This window comes from Sapajus apella, unplaced genomic scaffold, assembly GCF_009761245.1.
Source record: "Sapajus apella isolate SASKATOON/1434 unplaced genomic scaffold, GSC_monkey_1.0 scaffold168, whole genome shotgun sequence".
NCBI lineage: Eukaryota > Metazoa > Chordata > Mammalia > Primates > Cebidae > Sapajus > Sapajus apella.
This window is the reverse complement of record NW_022437108.1, coordinates 351337-371705: the sequence shown is the minus strand read 5'-3', so window position 1 is coordinate 371705 and position 20369 is coordinate 351337. Positions and strand designations below refer to the sequence as shown.

The window sequence follows — 20369 nt, the reverse complement described above, 5'->3', positions numbered from 1 at the left end:
TCATGCTGTGTGTCCACTTGTCTAGGCCACCGTGCCTGTTTCTGGATGAAATTAACACTTGAATCTGTAGACTGGGTAAAAGCACAGGGCCCTCCTCCATGTGGGTGGGCCCCATCCAATCAGTTGAAGGCTCAAACAGAATAAACGCTGAGTAAGAGTTTGCTCTCTGTCTGACTGTCTTCAAGCCGGGACGTCAGTCTCCCCCTGCTCCCAGACTCACACTGGAACGCACACCATCAGCTCTTCTGGGTCTGGACTTCTCAGCCCCCATAATCCTATGAGCCAAATCTTTTTAACGAATCTCTTGGCCGGGCGTGGTGGCTCATGCCTGTAATCCAAGCACCTTGGAGGCCAAGGCGGGCGGATCACCTGAGGTCGGGAGTTCAAGAGCAGCCTAACCAACATGATGAAACCCTGTCTTCAAAACAAACAAAAAATCTCTCTGTGCGTCCTGTTGGTTCTGTTTCCCTGGAGAGCCCTGAGTAATACAGGCTGCTTCTTCCTCCTCCCTGCTCCCCGCTGTAAAAGACAGAGTCTAGGCAGGTGCATGTACCCCTACACACACCCTTCCCAGAAGCAGTCAAATGACCGGCATCTCCAGGTGCCTCCCTTCGCTGCACCTGGTCCTGAGGTTGGAGACTATCTTAGCTTAGGTTTCCCTGAAGCAAACTGAGTCTAGATTTAGGTGAAAATGATTTCTTAGGGAGAAATCTAAGTGGGAAAAGACAGTAGAGGAACAAGTAGGGACAGAGGCAAAGAGAAAGAGGCGCGGTGGCTCACGCCTGTAATCCCAGCACTTTGGGAGGCCGAGGTGGGTGGATCACCTGAGGTCAGGAGTTCAAGACCAGCCTGGCCATTGTGGTGAAACCCCATCTTTAAAAAAAAAAAAAGAAGCCAAACCAGGGTGTGGCATCAAGCCAAGACACAGGACGGGAGCGTGTCTCATACCCCAGGGAGCTCTGGGGACACCTCAGAGGTGCCCCAATCAGGGGCAAGGGGCAGGGGCAGTTTTACTTCCTCACTCCCCCCGCGCTGGGGCACATAAATGTTCAGGTACTTTCTGTTCTTCATAGGTGCGGGCAGAATGGTTCTGGCAGCTTGGGGCCATTTTCCAACAGAGGGAGCCAGCTGTTGGGAGTGAAGGCAAGGGGTGGACAAAGATGGGGAGACATGGGGAGGGAAAGCATGTTGGGGGATGGTGCTGGGTGTAGGTCTGGAGAGCAAGACAGGGGCAGGATAATGGGGGCTGAGAAGTCCAGACCCAGGGGCAGGCACCCCTCCATGAGTCTGAGTTTCCCTTGAAAAAAGCCTCCCTAAAGAAGCAAGTAGCCCACTGCACTCAGGCCCTCACACGCAGTCTCCAGGCCAAGGCTATTTTTGTTTTACCCTAATAACAATAAGCACATTGTGCACACTTCCTGACTGATCTACCCAGTGTGGCTGGGAGGATGGGGAGGTCCTAGGACTGAGGGCCCATCTCAGGCAGAGAACTAAGCCTGAACCGCCCAGCCAAGTCAGGTGTGGGAAAGACCCCAGTTCCCAGGCCCAGCCACGGCCCCTTTCCCCTGCTCAGCACCTGCTTGTCTAGGATGGCTATTGGGATTCTGCTCTCAGCGCAGAAAGCTAAGGAGCCGCCAGCTCCCTGCCTCGCTTCTTGCAGGTCGTAAGGGCTTCCTGAGCACCCACTGTGCGCCAGATCCCGTGCTAGGCCCTTTGCATGTCAGATTTCGTTTTCCCTCATTCGCAACTCTGCAATGTAGCAGTGTGAGCCCATTCCTTCAGACAAGGAAGCCGAGGCTTGGAAGCACGAAGTGACTGATCCAACTGTACGTGACTGGTCAGTGGTGGGGGCCTGTTCATATCCAGGCCTACTGAGCCTCACCCCCGGGGTGAGAGTCTTTCTGCACCTCTGAGGCCTTGTGCCCCAGGAATCCACACCGAAGTCCATAAGAGGTAGTGGCACCAAGCTGGGGCTGGATGGGTCACTTGGCCGGCCACGTATGTGCTTTGGCACCAGCAAAGCAGGGCACACCCCAAATGAGACGTTTTGGAGAAACAATCCATTTTTAAAAATCACTGCAGACTCAAGGGAAATCCCAGGACGCTGCAGGACTTCCTGACTCTTACTCTGTGGTTTAGGACTAGCTTTAATTTGATTTGCACATGGTAAGTGGGGGATACTTTATTCTTTTCCAGGCTTAGGGCCCCTAAATAAAGGTCTTCATCCAGCCCTGCCCAACCCTGCAGGGAAGAGCTGCTTCCCATGGCCTCTTTGGCCTCTCTGTTAATCCAGCAAAGATGGATCACGAACCTTTTATCTACCAGGACCTGTGTAAGAGGTAGGGACACGGCAGCTTCAGCTTCCCCGCCTGCTCTTGGAGATGACCACATCTACAGACACGCTTTGTAAACTGTAAAATGCTGTAATGTTGTGAACTGCTCGCCATGAAGCCGAAAGCATTGTCAGGACAGCTGGGAGTCAAGGGATGGTGGTTCAGCTGAGTGGTCACCTTCATTTCTTTGTTTTTTTCTTTTTCTTTTCTCCATTATTATTATTATTGTTATTATTGAGATGGAGTCTCTGTCATCCAGGCTAGAGTGCAGTGGTGAGATCTCAGCTCACTGCAACATCCACCTCCCGAGTTCAAGCAACCTCTTGCCTTAGCCTCCTGAGTAGCTGGGACTACAGGCACACGCCACCATACCTGGCCAATTTTTTGTATTTTTAGTAGAGACGGGGTTTCGCCATGTTGGCCAGGCTGGTCTCGAACTCCTGACCTCAAGTGATCCACCTGCCTCACAGTCACCTTCATTTTCAAATGTCATTGGCCTCCTTCCTCTGTATCCTCCTCCCACCTGAAACCTTCCCATGACCAGATGGGATCTCCCTCCGCTCTGAACACACATGGTGCCCTGGCTGGCTTCTGTCACCAATGTGGGGATGGCAGCAGTTTGTTCAGCCTCCCCAGGAAAGGGATCACCTCTGATTCCCCTCAGGGCCCGGCAACCACTCAGGACACGTTGGTTAAAGTGTTCTGAAGGGGATTGACCTGGGTCACCACAAAGCCAAAGGGGCTCTTATTTTTCTAAGACAGGGGAGGGGAGTCCCTGACTGGGTTCCACTTGGCTTCTCCCCATCTTGCTTCTTTCTCGAGAATATGTCCCGTACATAGCCCCTCCTCTTCCCACCTGGTTCCCAGACACCCCTTTTGGCCTTAAGCCCCAGGAACTGCCTTCTCACAGAGTCACTGGGGTCCTGCCCTGGTCGCCTCTCTGGTAGGACACGGACTCCCCAGCTCCCGCTTCCTGCCTGATGCCCCAGCATCCTGCTGTGATCCACACAGGGAAAAGAACACCAGCTTTGCAGTCTTGCAGGCCGGGTTCAAATCCAGGCTCCTTCACTTACCAACTGGAGGACTCAAGTATTTCCTCTCCCTATGCCTCAGTTTCCCAATCTGCCAACAGGGAGAATGAGTTGGAATTATTTTTATGTGTGTAAGTGGCCTGGTACATAATTAAAGTTTAAAATATCTTTCCTGCCGGGCGCGGTGGCTCAAGCCTGTAATCCCAGCACTTTGGGAGGCAAAGGCGGGTGGATCACGAGGTCAAGAGATCGAGACCATCCTGGTCAACATGGTGAAACCCCGTCTCTACTAAAAATACAAAAAATTAGCTGGGCATGGTGGCGCGTGCCTGTAATCCCAGCTACTCAGGAGGCTGAGGCAGGAGAATTGCCTGAACCCAGGAGGCGGAGGTTGCGGTGAGCCGAGATGGCGCCATTGCACTCCAGCCTGGGTAACATGAGTGAAACTCCGTCTCAAAAAAAAAAAAAAAATATTTCCCTTAAACAACCCTATCCTTCTTTCCTTTTGTCTATTTATTCTATTAGTACTTATTAAGCTTGATTTCTGCTAGAGAGGGGTGTAACAAAAACAAAATACCTGCCCTTAAGAACGCTAGAAGGGAAAAGGTAAAGTGAACAGAGTCATGTGCCCTGTGAATGCAGGAGAGGCCTTAGCCCAGCTCTGAAAGGTTTCCTGAGGAGTGGGCCCTGAGGAATCATGAACAGCCAGGATTCTCCAGGTGGGGAGGGAGAGACGTCCCGGCCAGCCAAGGAAGCCCAGGTTTCAGGATGTCTTCCAAGCTCCTGTACCTAATTTTGTATTTATAATTTTGTATTCTTTTTCTTTTTCTTTCTTCCCTGTCCTTCCTTCCTTCCTGACTTCCTCCCTCCCTCCCTCTCTCTTTCTTTCTTTCTTTCCTCTTTCTTTCTCGTTTCTTTGTTTCTTTCTCTGTCTCTCTCTTTTTTTCTTTCTCTTTCTTTCTCTCTCATTCTTTCTTTTTCTTTCTTTCTCTCTTTCTTCTTTCTTTCTTTCTTCCTTTTTCTTTCTGTCTGTCTGGTTTTCTCTTTCTTGAGACAAGATCTCACTCCGTCGCCCAGGCTGGAGGGGAGTGTCATGGCTCACTGCAGCCTCGATCTCTCTGGGCTCAAGCAATTCTCCCATCTCAGTTTCTCAAGTAGCTAAGACTACAGGCGCACACCCATATTTTTGTATTTTGTAGGGATAGGGTTACACCATGTTGCTCAGGCTGGTCTTGAACTCCCGACCTCAGGTGATCCGCGTGGATCATTCAAAGTGCTGGGACTACAGACATAAGCCACTGCACACAGCCTGTGTGTGTGTGTGTGTGTGTGTGTGTGTGTGTGTGTGTGTGTGTCTTAAAGAATTATCCAGGCCGGGCACAGTGGCTCACATCTGTAATCCTAGCACTTTGGGAGGCTGAGGCAGGTGGATCACCTGAGGTCAAGAGTTTGAGACCAGCCTGGCCAACATGGTGAAACCCCGTCTCTACTAAAAATTTAAAACATTAGCCCAGCATCGTGGCACGTGCCTGTAATCCCAGCCACCTGGGAGGCTGAGTCAGGAGAATCGCTGGAACCTGGGATGTGGAGGCTGCACTGAGCCAAGATCGCACCACTACCCTCTGGCCTGGACAACAGAGTGAGACTCCATCTCAGAAAACAAACAAGCAAACAAACAAAAACAAAGAACTACCCAAATTATGTAAGTTTCAGGCCCCTAAAACCTGAATGCATCCCAGATCACGTTGGAATAGCTGGCCTGTCTTTCGGGAAGGTTTCTACCAGGGTTTCCCACCATCCTATCTTTCCTGTTTCCATCACTCACGGGGTGGCTGATAGGTCAGTCCTAGCCCCCAACAGGGGCATCTGCAGGTGTATGAGGCTGCATCTGCCCTTGGTGGGGCTTGTGACCCTAGGTGGGCTTTGAGCTCCCTGAGGGTGGATTCTTCCAAGCACTCCCTGAAGGGCTCTGCACGTAGCATGCCTCAGTGAGCTCTCCTGCCCGTACCCCCAATCCTCGGGAGGTGGGCTGGGCACAGGGGCAACCTGGCTGCCCACGGATGACTGAAAGCTGGCAGTGGGACTGAATCCAGGCTTCTTTAGGGCAGAGACACTCCTCCCCTTTCCAGGTGTCCCTGTGGTGGTGGAAGCCACAGTGGCAGGCAAAACCTTCCATATTCCAGTGGCCAGGATGAAAAGGAAACCTCTAAGCCATCTGGATTTGTGAAGTGCTGCTTAAACGCATGCGGGGAGAGGAAGCCGTGCTCAGCTAAGAGCTTCTGCATGAGTTATGAGTCTCTTCCAGTTTCCAGCCTGACCTCCTTGGTCAGGCCTTGCCAGGTCCCCCTGAGCCCCAAGGCCTCAGCCTCCTGCCTGACCCTGCCAGGATCAGGGTTCTGGTCAGGGTTCAAGTGCTGGGTGGGCCCAGGGCAACAGCGTGGCCTCTGCCAGCAGCTCCGGCAGTAGTCCATCCTGGGCGTGTGGAGTCTGAGCAGACCGGCTCATTATGGTCTGGTGGGCAACCCTGAGCCAGGGGCTACTGGCCCAGGAACTTCCCAGAAACACTGGAGCAGATGGGTGAGGCACAGCCCTGGGGACTGTTGAAAGGCACGTTGCTGAGCTTTCAGCCCAAGTTCATGGGGCGGAAATGCGCCGAGGCCATCTGCAAGCTTCTTTAAGATCCAGCCCTGTACTTGCCTGCTTCCTTCCTTCCTGAATAATTGAATAATTCCCTTAAAATTCTGCAGGACCTCCTCCCCTTCCCCCAGCACTTCGTGAAAGCAGCAGGGGTTAGTGTGGAGCAGGGAGGGGCCGAGTGAGGGCAGCAGCCCGTGGATTCAGGGGACCGGCTACATGCAGGGGCATTCAGCAAGACGTGAATATAGTGGGGAGACAGGAGCTGGGCTTCTTGTTGTTGGAAAAGGAACTTGCAAATATGGAAAGGGGAGAAGTTTGAATAAATCCTATGTGATGGGCGGGAGATAGAGGTATTGATGTAAACTTAGGATTTTCAATATATAGATCTAGAAATGAATATTAATATTTGTGTATACACACACACACACACACTCTCTCTCTCTCTCTCTCTCTCTCTCTCTCTCTCTCTCTCTCTCCCTGATTCTGGCCACTGAGAGGGTCTGGAAGCAAGAAACCCCAAAAAGAAATGAGCAAAGCTAGAGCCCAGATCTGCGTCTAGATCACTCACCACTGAAAGGAATCAGGGCTCCTTGGAGAAATGGCCTATTCCAGGGCAGGAGCAGGGGAAACAGAGCATTTGAAACATGTCATTTCAGACAGAAAGTGCTCAAAGAATGATGGGGACATGTCGAAAACACAGAAGATAATACCCAGAATATATAAAGAACTCCTGTGTCCAACAACAGAACAAACAACCCAATTAAAAAGGACTTCAAGTGACATTTCTCCAAAGAAGATACACAAACGGCTGATAAGAACATGAAAAATGATCAACGTCACTACGCACTAGGGAAATGTAATGCAAACCCACAGTGAAATGCCACCTCACACCAGTAGGATGGTTCCTGTCAAAGAAAGAAAATGAGCGTGGGTGACGATGTGAGAAACTGGAACCCTTGGGCACTGGGTTGGTAGGAACACAAAACAGTGCAGTTTCTATGGAAAACAGTATGGCGGATCCTCAGAAAGTTAAAAGTAGAATTACCATATGATCCCTCAAGTCCCCTTCTGGGTATACATCCAAAAGCCTTGAAAGCAGCGACTTGAAGAAATATCTGAACACTCATGTTTATAGCAGCATTATTCACAAGAGCCAAAATGTGGAAGCAACCCACGTGTCCCATCAGCAGGTGAAAGGATAAACGCAATGCGGTATATCCATACAGTGGAATATTACTCAGCCTTCAATAGGAAGGAAATTCTGACACATGCCACAACTCGGATAAAACTTGAAGACGTTATGCTACGTGGAATAAGCCAGTCATGAAAGGACAAATACTATATGATTCTACTTATTGAACTTCACAGACACAGAAAGTAGAATGGTGGTTGCCAGGGGTTGGGGCTGGGGAACAGAGCCCAGCCCCTGGCAATGACCAGGTTAATTGGTTTAACACTAATGAACCTTAGTTCAAGTTTCAAGCTTGTCAGATGAAGAGCCCTGGAGTAGACAGTGGTGATGGTGGCACAGAGAACGACCTTAACACCACTGAGCTGTGCACTAAGGCAGCTAAGATGGTACATTTTATGTGTATTTCACCACAATTTAAAAAATGAAAATGTATAATTAAAGAAAACAGGGACACAAGAGCCAACTTGAAGAGGCTCCCACTGGCCACATCAGGGACAATTTGGGCATCAGAATAAATAATGATCTGTGAGTCAATATTAATACAAGTGAATTAATGAATAAAAAATAGGGAGAAGAGAAACTTTTAGAGTAGAATCCAAGCTAATAAATGTAGAAGGAATAATGAAATTAGGAAATCACATTTTGTGAGCATTGCAGAAATATTTGATTCAGTCAAAAATCATTAATGGATATTAAAACTATTGGGTAAAATTTTGCTGAGAAACAGGATATTTATGTAATTTCAAACTTACTCTAAATAAAATATCAATTAATTACAAGTTAATAAGTACAATATACTCATTAGTTAATTTAACACTGGTGTGGACACCATCTTAACCAAGGAATAAAAGTTAATATCTCCAGTAATGGGGCTAATTGATGGCAATGCAAAGAACACAGCATCACTTTTGTACACTTCTACCCAAAACACGTCACATCAGAGCTCCCCAAATTGTGAGACATTCTACAAAATGACCAGCTTGTAATTGTTCTAAGTGTCAAGGTCATACAAGTAAAGATGAAGGAACCGTCTAGGGCTGAAGAAGAGTAAAGAGATTGGACAATTAAAGCAACACATAATCATGGACTGGACCCTTTCGATATAAAGGACATTATTTGGATAATAGTGAAATTGAGATGGAGTCTAAAGATTAGATGGGAGGGAGAGAGCATCCTACCTTCACTGGCTGCAATGAGGTTTGTGGGAGTGTATATCCGCTTAAACTTCTCAAATGGTTCAGAAAAAAATAATTCCAGGCTCTTTCTCTTTCTCTCTGTCCTTGCATCAATGCCTCCCCCCTATGACCCACTCCTGGGGACAGAGTCAATAAAAAGAAGTGCTTATATTCACCAAAAGTCCTGTGGAAGGGTATTTATAGCAGCCGTGTCACGGCCCTCAATCAGAAACCACCTGCGTCAGTCTGCCTGGGCTGCCTGAACAGAATGCCACAGGCTGGGTGGCCTAAACAACACACATTCATTTCTCATACTTCTGGAGGCTGGAAGGCCAAGATCAAGGCGCCGACCAGGCTGGCTTCTGGTGAGGCCTCTCTCTGGCCCGCAGATAGCTGCTTTCTCACTGTGTCCTCAAATGGCCCTCTTGGTGTCTCTTTCTCTTCATCTAAGGGCACCAGTTCCATCAGATCAGGGCCCCACCCTTACGACCTCATGTAACCTTTACTGCCTCCTTTTTTCCCCTACTGTCTGTATAATTGCAAAATTTAATTACTTCCTTAATTGTCCTGTCTTCAAATACCGTCACATTAGGAGTTAGGACTTTATTCCACAAAATTTGGGGGATACAATGTAGTCTATAACACTGTTCAAATGCCCATCACCAGTAGAATGCATAAACAGTGGAGTATCTATACAATGGCAAACTCCACAGCAGTGAGCACGAGTGAATTATTAATACACGCAGCAATGTGGGTGAATTTCACAGACATAATCTTAAGCAAAAGAATCCAGACACAAAATAATATATACTATATGATTTCATTTCTCTGAAGATCAAGAACAGAAGGCTGGGCACGGTGGCTCATGCCTGTAATCCCAGCTCTTTAGGAGACCAAGGCAGGAGGATCATGAGGTCAGGAGATTGAGACCATCCTGGCCAACATGGGGAAACCCCGTCTCTACGAAAATATAAAAAATTAGCTGGGCAGGGTGGTGCGCGCCTGCAGTCCCAGCTACTCAGGAGGCTGAGGCAGGAGAATCGCTTGAACCCTGGAGGCAGAGGTTGCAGTGAGCCGAGATCACGTCACTGCCCTCCAGTCTGGCAACCGTCTCAAAAAACAGAAGCAAAAACAACAGAAACAACAACAAAAAAAAACAGGCAAAACTAACCTATAGCAAAGGCAATTTAATGACTGGAAGATACCACTGGAAAGGCACATAAAGATCTCTGGGGAACTGAAATGGATCGTGGTACACGGATAGTTACATATATAAAAATCAGTCAGGCTGTACATGTAAGATGTGGATGGTTTACTGTATAAAAGTTACCCCTCCTGTTTGAAAAAGTCAAGTGTGGAGTGAAGTGTCGAAGGGAATGGAATGAATGGGAAATAAGGTTAATGTAAGGCCAGGGAGGGACGCAGGTCCTGAGATTAGACCTTTGTGGAGTTTGGATCTGAGGGGAAAACGGGAAGCTGTGGAAGCTATAGAGGGGTCTAAGTGGGAAGTGACACAATCACATTGCCCTTTACAAAGGCCGCTCTGCAGAGGGTGCAGCAATTTCGAGGGGCCAGAGTGGGGGCAGGCAGACCAGTGGTGAGGGTGCTGTGGTCCCAGCCGAGGGTGACAGTGGCTTGGCCCTGCATCTGGCGTGGGGAGGCAGAGCCACGGGCAGGTTTACAGAATCGTCAGGTTGATGATAAATCCTAGGTGGGACAAGAGGTAGACAAGGAGTCCCAGAAATGTCCAGGTTTTTGCCTTGGGTGACTGCGCAGATTGCGATGCATTTCCGGAGACAGGGAATATTGGAGGGGAGGGGGTTTGGGGGACAGTGGAGGAGGATGTGGCTTCAGTCATGGTTGGGTTGAGTCTGAGATACCCAGGGGACCTCCAGGAGGCAGTAGGAAATAAATCAGGAGAATCCAAAGAGCAGGTTTGAATGCCTGTCCTGGGCAAGGCAGGTACACAAATGGGGGAGTGGCCGGTGGGTGCAATAGGGAGGGGTGGAGACTGTGGAAAACGGGAGTGTACGTCTTTTGAGGAGGAGGCAGCTGCCAGCTAAAGCTGATTCTTTTTTCTTTTTCTTTTTTTTTTTTTCTTTTGAGACAGAGTCTCGCTCTCGCTCTGTCGCCCAGGATGGAGTGCAGTGGTGTGATCTCGGCTCACTGCAACTTCCACCTCCCGGGTTCAAGTAATTCTCCTGCCTCAGCCTCATGAGTAGCTGTGATTATAGGCTAGTGCCACCATGCCCAGCTAATTTTTTTATTTTTAGTAGAGATGGGGTTTTACCATGTTGGTGAGGCTGGTCTCAAACTCCTGACCTGGTGATCTGCCCACCTCAGCCTCCCAAAGTGCTGGGATTACAGGGGTAAGCCACCATGCCCGGCCTGAAATCTGCTGATTTTTTAAAAAATGTTTTCAATTGAAGGATACCTGCAGAAAAGAATGAATGTAAGCATACAGCATGAAAGGTGATCACAAAGTGAATTCACTCATGCTGATTTTCAAAACACTGTAAACACTGTCGGCCAAACAGAACACATCCACATGAGTGTGAGGCCACCATGAGGGAAACCGGAGGCAGAGGTTTAAGAAGGCAGGTGGCTGGCTTTGGGGTCAGGGTTGTGGGTGAGACAGAAGGTGCAAGTGGGTAGTGAGTGGAAAGTGGGCGGAGCTGTGAGCAAGGCCAGATCCGATTCAAAGGTGCAGGGAGGACAGGAGCCTGCAAAGGTCCCATGAGACTCTCGGGGGGCCCCTGGTCTCCAGTGGGCTGATGCTGCAAGTGGCAGATGTGGGGTTGGGCCACCCAGGAAGGCATCAAGGAGGAGGTGGTCTCACACGCTGAAGAGGAAAGCCTCAAGTTCAGTGAGGACCTCCTAGACACTGGGGCAAGGTATAAAGACTGCTTGAGGGGACTTAGATTAGAGAAATGGATGGCGCTCTGATTTTATTTTCTCTCTTGGTGAAAAACGTATGACTTTTCCACTGTGGCAGAACAAGAAGACACACACGGTTTTTTCTGCGGTGTATGGCCAGCATGGTGATCGCTGGCATCACTGGCATGCATCGTCGAGGTTGGGAACCTTTGCCAGCTCTCCATTTCTCACAGTTAAGATAGTTATTTGAGCCGGGCACAGTGACTCGCACCTGTAAGTCCCGGCTACTGGGGAGGCTGAGGTGGGAGGATAGCTTGAGTCCAGGAGTTCGAGGCTGCCGTGAGCCATGATCGAGCTATTGCGCTTCAGCTTGGGCAACAGAGCAAGACCCTGTGTCTTAAAAAGAAACGAAGACATTTTTCTCCTCTAGGATGTGATGAGGTCACACGCCCTCCACGGTGCCTCCCCATGTGTGTTTCACTTGTGGCTCCAAGGCCCAGCCCCTTCCCAAACCACAAACCAACCAACCAGCTCACCATGGCCGTCCCCCGAGGAGTCCCCAGGGGAGATGTCGGAGTGGCAAGGAGGGCGCTGAACTCTACCCCGAGGCTTTGTAAAGAGGGAAGGGCCGGGCTGAGCCTTGAACAGAGCTTCCCAGGGGAAGAAGGGGAGTGGGGTGCAGGCATTCCAGGAAAAGGGGACAGCCTGAGCGTCGGCTGAAAGTGAGACAGAGCCTGGTTGTGTGTATGACACTAAATAAGGGGACTAAGGCCGGGTGCCAGGCAGGGGCACTGCCGTAGGACGAGCAGGGTAGAGGGTGCTGTGGTAGGCCAGGCGACAAACACCCACAGCCAATCATCTGTCCCCCGGGGCTCCCCGCAGCATGGTGGCCTCACTGTCCCACACATGCCAGTCCTTGTCCAGACCACTGCTCAAGCCAGTCTTGGCACCTGGAGTTCCTTCCCCTCCGCCAATGCTCTCCTTGGTCCTAGAAGACCTAGGCTCCTGCGGGCCTGGCCAGGCCCACCTGCCTGTCTAAATCCCTATGGGGATCCACAGGCATTGCTGCCATGTGCCCACTCCCACCCCTGCGGGGCCCATCAGGGATTAGCCCAAGCCTCTATCGCCTCCACCACCCTGTAGAGATCCAAATCCTCTATGATGTCTGCTTTTTTTTTGTAGCCACTGAGCATCTCGCGGTCCACATGGGTTCCATCCACACCTGTGTTCCCAGCGCCCAGCTCAGAGCAGGCCCATAGCAGGAATTTACTGAATGCTTGTTGAATGAATGGTGAGCCAATCGACCCTTTGCATGGCAGGGCATCCAGTGTCTGTGACCTGGAGATCGTGATGAGAATATTGCTTCACAAACGGCAGTTCGAAGGATTCTATGGCAGCCCTTTATTTAAAAGCATAAATGCTGCAGAAGATGCCATGCCTCTTGCTAGAGGAGGAAAACAGAGGAGTCCAGAAAATAGTGTTTAGTTTGAGCACAATTTCCCTCTTTCTGTTGACATCTCCTGGTGTTCTTTGAAGAGACTGCAGTTCTGCACGTTTAGCCAGGAACATCCATCCGGTCCGGGAGATCACCAGAGCAGCTCTATGGGCGAGAGCATTGGGAGACCCAGGTCTTGGAGCTGCATGTTGTTAAGACAAATGGCCACTGGGCCCAGACGACCCTGCCCCTCCCACCCAGCTTCCTAGAGACACTTCGTACACACTCTGCTTGGGGCTGCAGAAAAGGCTCAGGTTTGCAAACAGATTCACTTACTACATGGATAATTTAGTCTGCCCAAGCCTCAGTTTCTTCTTCTGTAAAATGGGGAGAATGCCTTTCTAATAGGGTTGCTACAAACAGTATATTGGAATATTCCATGGCATATCGAATGTAGGACACAATATAATGCCTGTCATTAGAAGATGTTGAACAAAAATTCCCTTCCCACCCATCTGTATGTTCGCTCTCACCGAAGCTAGGCTGGCCCCGGTCTCTGCAAACAGATCTCTCTAAGGGTCTTGGGCCGAGCAGCTAATCCCATCAAGGATGGAGTTGGCACCCTGAGTTTTCACTTTGCTAGGGTCTCTTGGAGCAGGAAAAGTCATTAAGTCAATAAAGAAGGAGTTCAAATAGTGGAAGCCAGTGGGGCAGGCTCTGTGGGCCGGGGACCTTCCAAAGGTGAACGTCCGTGATCAGCTGCGGTTCTATCACGCCTGCACCAACCCCTCTCATAAACACCAGTGGTCTTTACGCGCTGGATAAAATCCCAGCCTTTCAACCAAGTTTTCAAGGCCTTGGTGATCTAGCCCATCTGCCTTCATCCGTCCACTCCACAAGTGTGCCCCAGGTCCCCATCTCCACATCTGTACTCAGGCCTGTGACACCTCCCTTCACTCTTACCCACATTACCCACCAGCCCTTCATGTTCGAAACCACCTGTGCTCCTGCAGAACTTGGTCGGCAGTTGTTTCTGCTTGCGTCTTAGCTTCCCCATGGGCTCTGGGCACCGGAGTCAGGGTCCACAGCTGAGCTGTCCTGAGGACACTCAGGCAGAGCCTGGCCTCTTGCTTTGCGTGACACCATGACTCAGTGTCTTCCTGGAGTGAAAAAGGGACTGGGCTTCTCTACACTCAAGTCATTCTCAGCTCAGAACAGTCCAGGCGCACTGAAGGATGGAAAGCTGGGAGCACACTCTCCTGCAGGCTCCCCGAAGGGATTTGAGAGATCCTTTGGGGGAGCTGTACTTTCTCCATTGCCACATGTGCATGTGGCAGCTGTTTGCATGTCTGTCGTGTTTTTGGCACCCTTTGTCTATTTCCCATCTGCTAACCTGCTTGGATGACCTCCTCCTCAGCACAGCACATGAGAATGCTCACATGCCCCAGGGATACTGCAGGCAATGTCTATGCCCCATTTCCATCTAGACACCAGCCCGGATCACGCAGCAATAGAGCAAGCCAAATGCAAATAGCCACCTCCTGGGTCCGTCCATTGCCTTGTCTGGCCTAGATCCTGTCTCAGTGATATAGAAAAAAGATGAAGGTGATCTGGAAGAGGGAGTCCTGAGATGCTGTCAAAGGAGGAAAAAGATCCAGGGCTGAGGTGGGGGAGAAGACTGGCATGTGGGCAACAAATTTTGTCTTCTCTGCAGACCAGTGCCCTTGAAGTAGGGAGACAGGCCTGGAAGAAAGTCCTGGAGCGCCACCAGCTCCAGCACCAGCGTGCGCCAAGCGTTGTTATTAAGGCTTACAGATGAGAAAACGTAGATAGGCCACGCTGTGGTCTGAATGCTGGTGTCCCTCCAGTGTCCTCGTGTTGGAACTTGACCCCCAATGTGATAGTTTTAAGAGGTGAAGCCTTTTGGAAGTAATCAAGTCATGAAGGCTTTACTCGTATGAATGGGGTTCGTGCCCTTATAAAAGAGGCCCAAGGGAGCTCCCTGGCCTCTTCTGCCACGTGAGGACACAGCAACAAGACGCCATCTATGGAGCAGAGAGCAAGCCCTTACCGGATACCACATCTGCTGGGGCCTTGATCTTGGAATTCCCAGCTTTCTGAACTGTAAGCACAAAATTCAGGTTGTTTATAAATTACCCAATCTATTTTGTTGTAGTGGCAGGAAAGGATTGACAGGTCAGTGTCACATAACTCACTCAGTCACAGTGTGCAGGGTGAGGTCTTCCGATTCCAAGGCCAGAGCTGGGGGGCTAATTTGTTGGCAATCCTGGGAAAAAGTGCTATTTGCTCATCCAGGAAATACAGACTAAAATTCCAGTACACGCCAGTTGCAGTGGCCCACAAATCCCAGCACTTTGGGAGGCTGAGGAGGGCAGATCACGAGGTCAGGAGATTGAGACCATCCTGGCTAACATGGTGAAACCCGTTTCTACTAAAAATACAAAAAATTAGCCAGGTGTGGTGGCAGGCGCCTGTAGTCCCAGCTACTTGGGAGGCTGAGGTAGGAGAATCGCTTAAACCCAGGAGGCGGAGGTTGCAGTGAGCTGAGATTATGCCACTGCACTCCAGGCTAGGTGACAGAGCGAGACTCCGCCTTTAAAAAAAAAAAGAAAAATCCAGTACAACATACACCCTCAGCATGGCTAAAATGAGTAAGAGAGATTTTAAAAATCTGGTGTCAAAAAAAAAAAATTTTTGGTGTCAGGGATGGGCACAGTGGCTCATGCCTGTAATCCCAGCACTTTGGGAAGCTGAGGCAGACGAATCATGAAGTTAAGAGTTCGAGACCAGACTGGCCAACATGGTGAAACCCAGCCTCTACTAAAAACACAAAAATTAGCTGGGTGTGGTGTTGCATGCCTGTAATCCCAGCTACTCAGGAGGCTGAGGCAGGAGAATCACTTGAAAGAGTCGGGAGGTTAGAGTGAGCTAAGATTGTGCCACTGCACTCCAGCCTGGCGACAGAGTGAGACTCAGTTTCAAAAAAGAAAAAGAAAAAATTAACTGGGTGTGGTGGTAGGTGCACTGGTAAAAAACGTAAACTGGTATATCAACACTTTGCAAAAGCGTCTAATGACGTCAACAAGAGCTAACCATATGCAGACCCTATAACCCATCAATTTCATTCCTAGGTAACAAAAGCATTCTAGGTACTAGAATTTCCATAGCACTAACCATGAGGCCAAAAAGCTGGAAAGACCCAAATACTCATCAAAAACATAGTTGATAAAAATATTGTGATATAGTTATAGAATATGAATGAATAACTACAATTACACACAGCTGTGGGTAAATGTCACAAACATAATGCTGAGCAAAATAAGTCAGACAGCAAAGAGCAAAAATTATATGAACCCATTTATACAGCTTTCAAACCAGACATCATTAATCAGTGGTATTACAAGTCGGGATAGCGGGTCCCCTAATGTGGTGGTGACTGCAAGGGACAGGAAAGGACTTCCGTGGTCCTGGTTACATGAGGGTGCTACAGTTACGTGATGCTGTTTACATTTTTCGCAAAGTGAAAAATCATCAAGCTATACTCTTATGACTTGTGCATTTATGATTTTGGTATGTGTGCTATTCTTCAATAAAAATGGAAGCTTACAAAAATTGAGGACAATCTCTACTCACTGAGATAGAGTGATTCCAAGATGTATTGTTAAGTTTTAAAAAATTAAAGTGCAAAACTGTAACTCTAGAATGCTACTTTGTATGTAAGAAAGAAGAGGAAATAAGAAATTATCACCCTTTTATATATTATGGAAGGGGGAATATATAAATTTATATATGTAAATATGTATTATAGAAGATTGCTTTTGCAAAAAGAAACACAGGAAGGATAAACTAATGAGATCAGTTAGCTGCAGAGGTAAGATGGGAAAGGGGTGGAAAGGATATGAGCAGAGAGCTATTTTTTCTGAGGTTAAATGTTTTGTATAGTATTCTCTTCAGAACCACATCAGCAATTTACCTATTCAAATAACAATAGTAAAGAATGGGGGAAGTCTCTAAAATGTAACGCAATCAGAAACAAACAAACTAATATATTTCAAATGAATAACAACCACACTAAAAGGAGGACAAAACCTGACCCAAGGGCGTTTTGAACCAAGTCTTTTACTATATACTCCTGGACAAAAGATAAAAAGAGATGTGCAAAAATGCCAAATTCAGGCCGGGCGTGGTGGCTCACGCCTGTAATCCCAGCACTTTGGGAGGCTGAGGCAAGTGGATCACGAGGTCAAGAGTTCGAGACCAGCCTGGCCAACATAGTGAAACCCCATCTCTACTAAAAATACAAAACTTACCTGGGCATGGTGAGACGCACCTGTAGTCCCAGCTACTTGGGAGGCTGAGGCGGGAGAATCACTTGAACCCGGGATGCAGAGGTTGTAGTGAGCCGAGATAGCACCACGGCACTCCAGCCTGGGCAACAGAGAGAGACTGTCTCAAAAAAAAAGTCAAACTCTAGTTAGCAGGTTTGTTTTTTGCAGCGGTGTGATTTTGTCATTCTGAAACTTCTAGGCTTTGGCACACGAGTAAACATAATGACAATCATGGGGTCCAGGTTTCTCACTGTTGGAGAAGTGAGTCACAGATATTGGGAGGGGGAAGACAAGAATGTACCCTTAGGTATTAAACTGAAATTACAGGTAACCGTACAAGCGCATGACTTTATATAGAGATGTTAACATAGATATGGTCATGGGCATTCTACCTCCCAGATCATTCCCTGCTAAAATAAACAATCGATCCTTGGAGAAATAGCTGATTTCCAGGACAAGTACGTGATGAACCTGAAAGTAAGAAAATGCTCAAAGAATGATGGGGAAATGTCCAAAAGACACGGGGGCCAGCTTGAAGGAGCTCCCAGTGGCCAAGGGAACAATCTGAGCACCAAAATGAATAATGATAGGAATGAATTACAACACACTGAATAAAATAAGAATCTGAGTCCATGGAGATATAATATAATGAATATAAATAAATACATGAGGAAAAGAAAAACCTCTTCCATACAGTAAAATTCAAACTAACAAAGAGGAAATTCTGCGGTTAGAAAATTACATTTGACCAGCATCATAGTAATAATTGATTCAGGCAACAATCATCAATAGATCCTAAAAGTGGTAGGCGAAAACCCTGACAAAGAACTGGATATGTATATAGTCTAAAGGTAACTTCCCACAAAGTACTTTTTTTTTTTTTAGAGAGAGAGAGAGAGACAAGGTCTCACTCCTGTTGGCCGGGCTGGCATGCAGTGGCACAATCATGGCTCATTGTAGCCTCAAAGGTGGGCTCCAGTGATCCTCCCACCTCAGCCTCCAGAGTAGCTGGGACTACAGGTGCATGTCACCACATCTGGCATATATACATATATCTCTCTGTCTCTCACACACAAACACACACATACACACACACATTACATATATATATGTATGTATACATGTGTACATACATCTATACATACACATATACACATATATACATACGTATATATGTGTGTATGTGTGTGTGTGTGAGAGAGAGAGAGAGAGAGAGAGACAGAGAGAGAGGGAGACAGGGTCTCACTATGTTGTCCGGGCTGCCCACAAAATATTTATTAAATAGAAATGGAAAAATGGTAACCTTACAGTGGTAGACCACACCTTAACCATGATCCAATTAGTACAACTAGTTACAGGACAAATAGACATCATGTGCCTCCTGAGATGAGGAACTAAGCAGGACACAACTTCGCTCCTGTGACAATCCTGCCAAAATCAATAGCCTACGTTTAACCATAAGGACGCACCAGACAAACCCAAACTAAAGAACATTTATTAAAATAACTGGCCCGCACTCTTCAAAAATGCCAAGCACAGGAAAGACAAAGAAAGGCTGAGGAACAATTCCAAATTAAGTATGACTAACAAGACATGAGAACTAAATGCAACTGGGGATCCTGGATCAAATCCCGGACCGGAAAAAAAATTAATCAAGGACATTTTTTGAACAATTGGCAAAATTTGAATAAGAAGGAACATGGATCAGAAAATATTATTTTATTAATGTTAATATCCCAGTTTTGACAAGGACAAGAAAGTAACCTTATTCTTAGGAAATACACGCAACTGTTTTGAACGAAAGGACTGTAATATCTATAACTTACTTTCAAAAGGCTCAGAAAGCAGCGATATGCATGACATAGACATAATGTATGTATAATTATATGTATATGGAGAGAGAGAGAAAGACAGGGAGTCAGACAGAGAGAAAGAACAATAAACCTACCGTGGTAAAATGCTACTTGTTGGGGAATTTGGGTACAGGGTAAATGGGAATTCTTTGGGCTGGTCTTGCAACTTTTCTGTAAGTGTGCAATGGTTCCAAATTAAAGATTTAACCAATTGACTAAAAAAATTCCGGCCGGGCTGGCGAGGGCCGCGAGGGCGGGGCGCGGGCTCCGGGTCCGGCGGACGCTGATGGGAGGCGGAGCCCGGACCGGCGAGCGGCGGCGCGGCAGCCACCATGGGGAACAAGCAGACCATCTTCACCGAAGAGCAGCTGGACAACTACCAGGACTGCACTTTCTTCAATAAGAAGGACACCTCAAGCTGCATTCGCGATTCTGCAAGCTGGCCCCCAACCTCGTCCCAATGGACTACGGGAAGAGCCCCATCGTCCACGTGCCCATGAGCCTCATCATCCAGATGCCAGAGCTGCGGGAGAATCCCTTCAAAGAAAGGATTGTGGAGACGTTTTCCGAGGATGGTGAGGGGAACCTGACCTTCAACGACTTTGTAGACATGTTTTCCGTGCTCTGCGAGTCGGCTCCCCGAGAGCTGAAGGCAAACTATGCCTTCAAGATCTACGACTTCAACACTGACAACTTCATCTGCAAGGAGGACCTGGAGCTGACGCTGGCCCGGCTCACAAAGTCAGAGCTGGATGAGGACGAGGTGGTGCTTGTGTGCGACAAGGTCATTGAGGAGGCCGACCTGGACGGCGACGGCAAGCTGGGCTTTGCTGACTTCGGGGACATGATCGCTAAGGCCCCTGACTTCCTCAGCACTTTCCACATCCGGATCTGAGGACACGGCAGAGGCGGCAGGGGCCTGGAGTCCACCATCCTTCTCTGCGGTCACATGGGCGTGGCCTCCAATCTGGAGGCCTCGGGTTTACACTGCGAATATTTCCTGTGGTCCTTTCAGCAAAAAAACTAACCAGGAAGGGGGCGTGTGAGGGTTAGGACCCTTCCCACAGCCCCCCTGTGGTCCAGCCCCAGGACCCATGGCCCCTTTCCAGGTCCTCCACACCCCCAGCCCTCTTCCCGTCCAGAAATGCTCCCCATCTCCCAGAGGGAAAGGCAGATCAACCAACAGGACATGGTGGGGTCTGACATGTCCCAGTGCTGGCAGACACCCTGGTCACCCAGGACAGAGGGGAACAAAAAAAAGAAGTCAGGGTTTTAACGAGCTATGCAATTTTTTCCAAAACCCAAGGCTGGGCTGCCCCCCACCCCTGCCTGTTCCCCTTCTCCCAGCCTCCTCCCCTTCTCCCAGCCTCCTCCACAATGTGAAGTGTGGGAGCAGTGGGCCCAAGGGCTCTTGCCCCTGGCTCTGCCTCTGGGTCATGAGGACCACCCTGCCTGCCCTCCCCAACACCATGGGATCCTCACTGGTG

The 20369-nt window shown here is 48.6% G+C and overlaps 1 pseudogene; it reads left to right on the top strand.

Annotated features, from left to right (window-relative positions):
- The first annotated feature begins 19152 nt into the window (after nt 1-19152).
- Nucleotides 19153-19845, top strand: LOC116542407 (annotated as a pseudogene).
- Nucleotides 19846-20369: the final 524 nt, after the last annotated feature.